The sequence below is a fragment of the Solanum verrucosum genome, unplaced genomic scaffold, assembly GCF_900185275.1.
Source record: "Solanum verrucosum unplaced genomic scaffold, falcon-dt-bn FXZP01000264.1, whole genome shotgun sequence".
Classification (NCBI taxonomy): Eukaryota; Viridiplantae; Streptophyta; class Magnoliopsida; order Solanales; family Solanaceae; genus Solanum; species Solanum verrucosum.
In genome coordinates, this window is record NW_026020180.1 from 490,832 (window position 1) to 499,549 (window position 8,718).

Sequence of the window (8,718 nt, forward strand, 5' to 3'; positions counted from 1 at the left end):
ACGATCAATGGCTTGAAAAATATAATTTTTCGCCTTCAAATCTTTCAACTTCAGTGCTTCAAGATCTGTCTATAGAGCATTTCTTTGAACAACACTAGCCGCATGTTCTTGGAATCCACCGTTGTAACGATCCGTCAAACGACTAGGTGAAACTAGAGCCTAACTAGTGTGTGTTTGAGTTGTTGTGGGGTTTCATGTGGTGAATGTTGTCCCGAGCTTAGGTTGAAAGGTTTAGGGGTTAAACGTCAAGGTACGACTCCCCAAGTACCACCCAATGGGTTCTTGAGGAGGACCCTAAGCCTAAACCCCAAGACCCCAAGAAAATCAAAAATCTTGAAATTTGGGATGACTTACGAATGGGGACCTACGCCTCCTAGGTCCATCCACGCCCCGTGGATGGCCTCTGTAGGTCAAGGCCCCAGAAGGTGACCCCCAGACCCAAACCACGGACCAGCAGGATGGGGCGTCACCCCACCTATGGTCCATAGGTAAGGGGTCGTAGGTCACATCTGCTTGCTGTCCATTTTCGGCCAAGTTGAGGGGTGGTATGGTAAATTCCTAATTAAGTTATTTTAGTTGGGGGATGATTATTATGGGTTTATTAAGATATTTTAAGGGTTTTTAAAGTATTAAAACACATTTACAACTCATTAGTTCAAAACCCAAAAATACAAACCTCCCCCTCCTTTCAAAAGTTCTCTCTCTAGAAACCTTCATTTGAGGTGAAGATTCAAGCTCTCAAGGTCAAGTATTCATCTTTTTCAAGGCACTTTCATGGAGTTCTTCCATAGAAGGTATGGTAGTCTTTATCCTTGACTTAGTTTCTTTCAAGCAGCCAATTTCAAAAGTGATTTCAAATCTCCAAAGTTCCCCAAAACCCCTAAGTTTTCAATCTATGCATGGGTTCCATTCCAAACGATTTCAAAAGGCATTTATGTTATGAATCATGGATTAATTGATGATTGAATGGTGAATTAAGATGATTTTCCCTTGAACCCATGTTTTCGCCTAAATTCATAAGTTGTGATTTGTGATTGGGAATTGATTGATCATGAAAGTATGTTGAATTGTTTATGTTTATATTGATATAGATTGTTGAAATTATGTTATTACTGATGCCTAATTGTAGTATTTTAAGGTGTGTGGGTGAATGTGATCTTTGGCTTTGAAAAGTAAGGTATGAAGGTTATTGTATGATTATGATGTGAAGGATATGCATGTGAATTCAATGATAATATGATGATCATGATTAGAATGTAATGGTGTTGTTGTTGATTTCATATTCTCAATTAACACTTATGAATGATGATGATAGAATGTGAAGGGTTTTTTTCTATGTAATGTATATCTTGAATTGGTAGGCTTAGGCATTCTTTTCTTGTATAAATGAAAGTAATGTGGATTGATGTATCTTGATTTGGTAGGCTTAAGGCATCATTTTCTTGTATTGATGAATGTGACCTTGAATGTTATATCTTGAATTGGTTGGCTTAGGCATCATCTTCTTGACTGATGAATGTATTTTGACTTAATGAACATGAATAGGTAGACCAATATTGGTAGCCCTTGCATGATGAGTGCTATGACTTATCCTAATGATGTATCTTGGATCGGTAGGCTTATGACACCCTTCTATAGATAATGTTAATGAACTTTGGGATCAGTAGGCTTATGACACCCTTCCATGAATGTTGATGATAAACCTTGAATCAATAGACCTAGTGGTGGTGGCCCTTTCATGTGTGAAATGATGAACCTTGTATTGGTAGACCCAATGTTGATGGCACCCTTCTTGTAAAGTCAATGAGTTATCCCTATGTACCTTGAATCGGTAGACCTAATGGTGGTGACCCTTTCATGTGTAATGTACTTTGGGTCGGTAGACCTAATATTGGTTGCCCTCCTAAGCACAATAATGTTAATGTAAATGAAGTACTCTATGGGAATGAAGGCTAAGCACCGAGAGGATATGTTAAGATGGAAACTCTCCCCATGTTAGGCCGAGTTCTAATGAACATCTTCCTATCCCATAGCTATGTGTCCATATAGGATATTAGCTAGTGGATTCCATCCAAGCTAAAATGTTACCAGTCCTAACTTAGTCAAGTAGACCACCTCTTTACGGTGTAGGGCTATATGACACCGAACTCCACGGTTAGCTCTCATGGTCTATGTCGATTAATACTTATTCCCATCATGCGAGATGTGCACTATGGTTTCTTAAGATATTCTATGAAGTGTGAGTGGTAGTATGGGATGTCATGCATGCATTGCACAAGTAAGCTTTGAGAGGGCTTTAGTGAGTTTTCTAAGGTCTTAATGCCTAATGAATGAAAGTTCTCTAATGAAGCAAATGAAGAATGTTGACTTAACTGTCTAATGTTATAATGCATACTATACTTGGATTGTATTATGAGTTACTTCTTTATTATGACTTATGAAATGGTTATGTCTCTTATGTATGAGTATTGTGTAAAAATGGAAAGGATGAATGGTAAGTTCACTTTTGGTGGCCTTAATGTGGTATCTAGTGTGGATGGTGGTATGGGACGCTATTCATACATTGCATAAGGTATGGCTTGGGGTTATTTGAGGTTAAAGCTTAATGTAATGAAATGTCATGTATGTTGATTATGTTCAAATATGAATAAATGACTTGTATGTTGGTTGTGTTTGTATATTATGCCTCTTATACTCATGTTCATGAAGTTTTATCAAAATGACATAAAAGTATGACTTTCAAACAAAATGTCCGTTTTAAGCATGGATTTTGCATGGCTATCATACTTAGTACTTAATTGTGCTAACCCATATTTCTCTTATTTTACTACAAGTGTAGGTTCCGACAAGTGAGTTGTTTTCTCTCTAGTTCAAGGGCTTGGATTTGAGATTCTCCAAGACTAAGTGGTATGTCCTCATAGATCGAGGACAAGTACTTGATGTTTCATTTTTTTTCATGTAAAAGACTATTGTTAGACTTTCGATTGTAAATTGTCATGACCCTACTTTTGTTTCAAGACATTGTTCAGATGGCCATTTGAGATAATAGACTTTCGCTGTTTTAAATGTTTTTCTATTGTATGTATTTAAAGAGAAGTTTTAATTCCATACCATTTTCCTTATATCGAATGTAAGGAATACTATGAGGCTTGTTTGAGACTTTTTAGTGTCTTGTATTCTGTGTCACTTTCGGGGTATAAGCTTGGGTCGTGACAAACATGGTAACAGAGCACAAGATTTTGGAAATGGTTTTTAGGATTGATGTCTCACAAGCCACGTCTAGTAGACTCTTGTTCATCGGTATGAGTCGCGACACATCTACGAGCGAGAGGCTATAGGACGTTAGGAACTACACTTCTTTCATTATTCTTGAAGTCGTGCCTTAGAGTTTTGCTATGTAAAAGTCCTTTTCCTAACCCTTCTCTTGTGTTTATATGATATGAATACAATGGCGAACACAAGAAGGATGGAAGAGGATATTGTGAATAAGGGAGTTCCTCCCCAAGGTCCTCAAGGTGACCAAGTTCCTCTAGGCAATCAACTTCCGGTGGATCCCCCGGCCATAACCAATGAGAAAGTTAGTTCGGCTCTTTTGATGATCGTTCAAGCCGTAACTACTCAAGCCCAAGTTATGACAGCCCAAGCTACTAGGGGTGTTAATGTGAACCCTAATATAAGTACTATGGCTTCTAGGTTGAGAGACTTTGTGAGGATGAATCCTCCGGTTTTTCTAGGTTCCAAAGTGGAAGAGGATCCCCAAGAGTTTTTGGATGAGGTGTATAAGATAGTCAATGATATGGGGGTGACTTCTATAGAAAAAGCGGAACTAGCCGCTTATCAATTGAAGGATGTTTCCCAAATTTGGTTCACTCAATGGAAAGGTAATAGGCCGATAGGAGCGAGGCCTATAAATTGGGAATTGTTCAAGGAAGCATTCCTTGGAAGGTTCTTTCCCCGTAAGAAAAAAAAGGTTAAGATGGAGAAGTTTATCAACCTTAGGCAAGGTAACATGAGTTTTCAAGAGTACTCTTTGAGATTTACCAAATTGTCTAAGTATGCTCCATCTTTGGTGTCTAACCCTAGAGATGAGATGTGTAGGTTTGTTACTGGTGTATCCGACCTAGTTGAAGAAGAGTGTCGTACGACGATGCTTCATGATGACATGAACATTTCTAGACTTATGGTGTATGCTCAATCTATTGAGGAGTCCAAACTTAAGAGGAAGAATAAGGAGTTGAAGAGGTCTAGGTCCAATGAGCAAGGTCAACCGAGGTTCAAAAAGAGAGCTCCAAACCAAGATTTTTCAAGCACTCCTAGGGGTAACCAAGAGAGAGGTAGTGGAACTTCATTTTCTAAACCTACTTGCCACAATTGTGGAAAGAAGTATCATGGGAAGTGCCTAGCCAGTACTAGTGGGTACTATGGTTGTGGAAAGAATGATCACCAAGTGAAAGATTGCCCTACTCTTACGGCCAAATGAAGGGAGGCCAAGCAAGCTTCTCTTGGTGGCCCGGATCCTAATGCTCCAAAGACAAACCATTTTTATGTGCTTCAAGCTAACGAGGACAAATGAGTTAATCCGGAAGAAGGCACCGGTAAGTGATAGTTTCTTATAGTTGTGAATGTTGTGTTAAAGTCCTTACGTTGTTTTCATGTTGGCCTTAGTTGGGTTTACTCCTAAGTGGGGGATATTATATTGAATAGTAAGGTTGTTGCGAGTTTCGATATCCTTATCTCTTTCCTTCTATTCCTATTGAAGCTTGAGACTAAAAGTTCCTTGTAGCTTGTTTCTTGTGTTGGATTCATGTGTGAATATGTGTTTCCATGGTCTCCTTATGTTATGCATGTTCTTTATGAATTTATGTTTAAATGAGAAATTGAGTTTTCATGAATTGTGTTCCTCATGTTGATGTTCATTTAGTATGAGTTGTCTATATGCTTCATGAGGTGAATTGATGAACATGCCTAAATGTGCTTTGTGCTTTTATGAAAAAATTGCAAAATGTGCCTAATGATGTTATGATGAGCATGATGTGAGTTGGAGAAGGTAATTCCTCCAATGAAATGAAAAATGTTGAAGTTATGATGCGTAATGAGTTCGTAGATGTAGTTCCTACTTTCTTGTGTTGCATTGAGCTTATTGATGTGGAGTTGATGTTTCCTCCTAGTTTTGTGCATTGTTTATGATGTTACATGCATGATGAGCTGCTAGTATTGAGTCGTTAACCCTTAATGTGTTTAAAGTGACATTCGAGGATAAATGTTCACAAGTGGGAGATAATGTAACTACCCGTAAAATGACTAGGTGAAACTAGAGCCTAACTAGTGTGTGTTTGAGTTGTTGTGGGGTTTCATGTGGTAGAACGTTGTCCCGAGCTTAGGTTGATGGGTTTAGGGGTTAAACGTCAAGGTACGACTCCCCAAGTACCACCCAACGGGTCCTTGAGGAGGACCCTAAGCCTAAACCCAGAGACCCCAAGAAAACCAAAAACCTGGAAATTTGGGAAGACCTACGAATGGGGACCTACGCCCCATAGGTCCATCCACGCTCCGTGGATGGCCTCTGTAGGTCAAGGCCCCAAAGGGTGACCCCCAGACCCAAACCACGGACCAGCAGGATGGGGCGTCACCCCACCTATGGTCCATAGGTAAGGGGTCGTAGGTCACATCTGCTTGCTGTCCATTTTCGGCCAAGTTGAGGGGTGGTATGGTAAATTCCTAATTAAGTTATTTTAGTTGGGGGATGATTATTATGGGTTTATTAAGATATTTTAAGGGTTTTTAAAGTATTAAAACACATTTACAACTCATTATTTCAAAACCCAAAAATACAAACCTCCCCTCTCCTTTCAAAAGTTCTCTCTCTAGAAACCTCCATTTGAGGTGAAGGATTCAAGCTCTCAAGGTCAAGTCTTCATCTTTTTAAAGGCATTTTCGTGGAGTTCTTGCATAGAAGGTATGGTAGTCTTTATCATTGACTTAGTTTATTTCAAGGAGCCAATTTCAAAAGTGATTTCAAATCTCCAAAGTTCCCAAAAAACCCTAAGTTTTCAATCTATGCATGGGTTCCATTCCAAACGATTTCAAAAGGAATTTATGTTATGAATCATGGATTAATTGATGATTGAATGGTGAATTAAGATGATTTTCCCCTTGAACCCATGTTTTCCCCTAAATTCATAAGTTGTGATTTGTGATTAGGAATTGATTGATCATGAAAGTATGTTGAATTGTTTATGTTTATATTGATATAGATTGTTGAAATTATGTTATTACTCATGCCTAATTGTAGTATTTTAAGGTGTGTGGGTGAATGTGATTCTTGGTCTTGAAAAGTAAGGTATGAAAGTTATTGTATGATTATGATGTGAAGGATATGCATGTGAGTTCAAAGATAATACGATGATCATGATTCAAATGTAATAGTGTTGTTATTGATAGCATATTCTCAATTAACACTCATGAATGATGATGATAGAATGTGAAGGATTTTCTTCTATGTAATGTATATATTGAATTGGTAGGCCTAGGCATTCTTTTCTTGTATAAATAAAAGTAACATGGATTGATGTATCTTGAATTGGTAGGCTTAAGGCATCCTTTTCTTGTATTGATGAATGTTACCTTGAATGCTATATCTTGAATTGGTTTGCTTAGGCATCCTCTTCTTGACTAATGAATGTATTTTGACTTAATGAACATGAATCGGTAGACCAATGTTGGTAGCCCTTGCATGATGAGTTCTATGACCTATCCTAATGATGTATCTTGGATCGGAAGGCTTATGGCACCCTTCCATAGATAATGTTAATGAACTTTGGGATCGGTAGGCTGATGGCACCCTTCCATGAATATTGATGATAAACCTTGAATCGGTAGACCTAGCGTTGGTGGCCCTTTCATGTGTGAAATGATGAACCTTGTATCGGTAGACCCAATGTTGATGGCGCCCTTCTTGGAAATTCAATGACCTATCCCTAATGTACCTTGAATCGGTAGACCTAACGGTGGTTACCCTTTCATATGTAATGTACTTTGGGTCGGTAGACCTAATATTGGTTTCCCTCTCAAGTACAATAAAGTTAATGTGAATGAACTACTCTGTGGGTATGGAGGCTAAGCACCGAGAGGATACGGTAAGATTGAAACTCTCCCCATGTTAGGTCGGGTTCCAATGAACATCTTCCTATTCCATAACTATGTGCCCACATAGGATATTAGCTAGTGGATTCCATCCAAGCTAAAATTTTACCGGTTCTACCTTAGGCAAGTAGACCACCTCTTTATGGTGTGGGGCTATATGACACCGGATTCCATGGTTAGCTCTCATGGTCTATGTCAGTAAATGCTTATTCCCATCATGTGAGATGTGCACTATAGTTTCTTAAGAAGTTCTATGAAGTGTGGGTGGTAGTATGGGATGTCATCCATGCATTACACAAGTTATAGGCTTTGAGAGGGCTTTAGTGAGTTTTCTAAGGTCTTAATGACTAATGAATGAAAGTGCTCTAAATGAAGCTACTGAAGAATGTTAACTTAAATGTCTAATGTAATGATGCATGCTATACTTGGATTGTATTATGAGTTACTTCCTTATTATGACTTATGAAATGGTTATGTCTCTTATGTATGAGTATTGTGTAAAAATGGAAATGATGAATGGTAAGTTCACTTTTGGTGGCCTTAATGTGGTATCTAGTGTGGATGGTGGTATGAGACGCTATTCATACATTGCACAAGGTATGACTTGGTGTTATTTGAGGTGAAAGCTTAATGTAATGAAATGTCATGTATGTTGATTATGTTCAAATGTGAATAAATGACTTGTATGTTGGTTGTGTTTGTATATTATGCCTCTTATACTCATGTTCATGAAGTTTTATCAAAATGACATAAAAGTATGACTTTCAAACAAAATGTCTGTTTTAAGCATGGATTTTGCATGGCTATCATACTTATTACTTAATTGTGCTAATCCATATTTCTCTTATTTTAGTACAAGTGTAGGTTCCGGCAAGTGAATTGCTTTCTCTCTAGTTCAAGGGCTTGGATTTGAGATTCTCCAAGACTAAGTGGTATGTCCTCATAGATCGAGGACAAGTACTTGATGTTTCATTTTCTTTCATGTAAAAGACTATTGTTAGACTTTCGATTGTAAAGGGCCGTGACCCTACTTTTGTTTCAATATATTGTTAAGATGGCCATTTGAGACAATAGACTTCCGTTGTTTTAAATGCTTTTTGTATTTTATGGATTTTAAAAAAAGTTTTAATTCCGTACCATTTTCCTTATATCGAATGTAATGAATGCTATGAGGCTTGTATAAGACTTTTTGGAGTCTTGTACGCCGTGTCGCTTTCGGGGTATAGGCTCGGGTCGTGACAACCGTCTATTTGATCAACTTTATATAAAGTGATCAAATGTCTATTTGTTCAACTTTATACAAATTTAAAATATCAGCAATTAGTATTGTCTTGTTGAAAATCTCACAAACTCACAATAAGGGTTGTAATGGATCCAAATGCAATAGCTCTAAACCGACCCAAGTAAGAATTAACAATAATGGCCCCAACAATGGCCAATTCATTTGAAAGTGTTGCCCATAGTTCAAGAATTGTAGTAGCAGTGGCAGCACTCATGTTATAAAATGTCATCAAATAAATTAGCATATTTGTTTGTAAGCCATAACTTGCTATCATCTCAAATGATTCATTCACT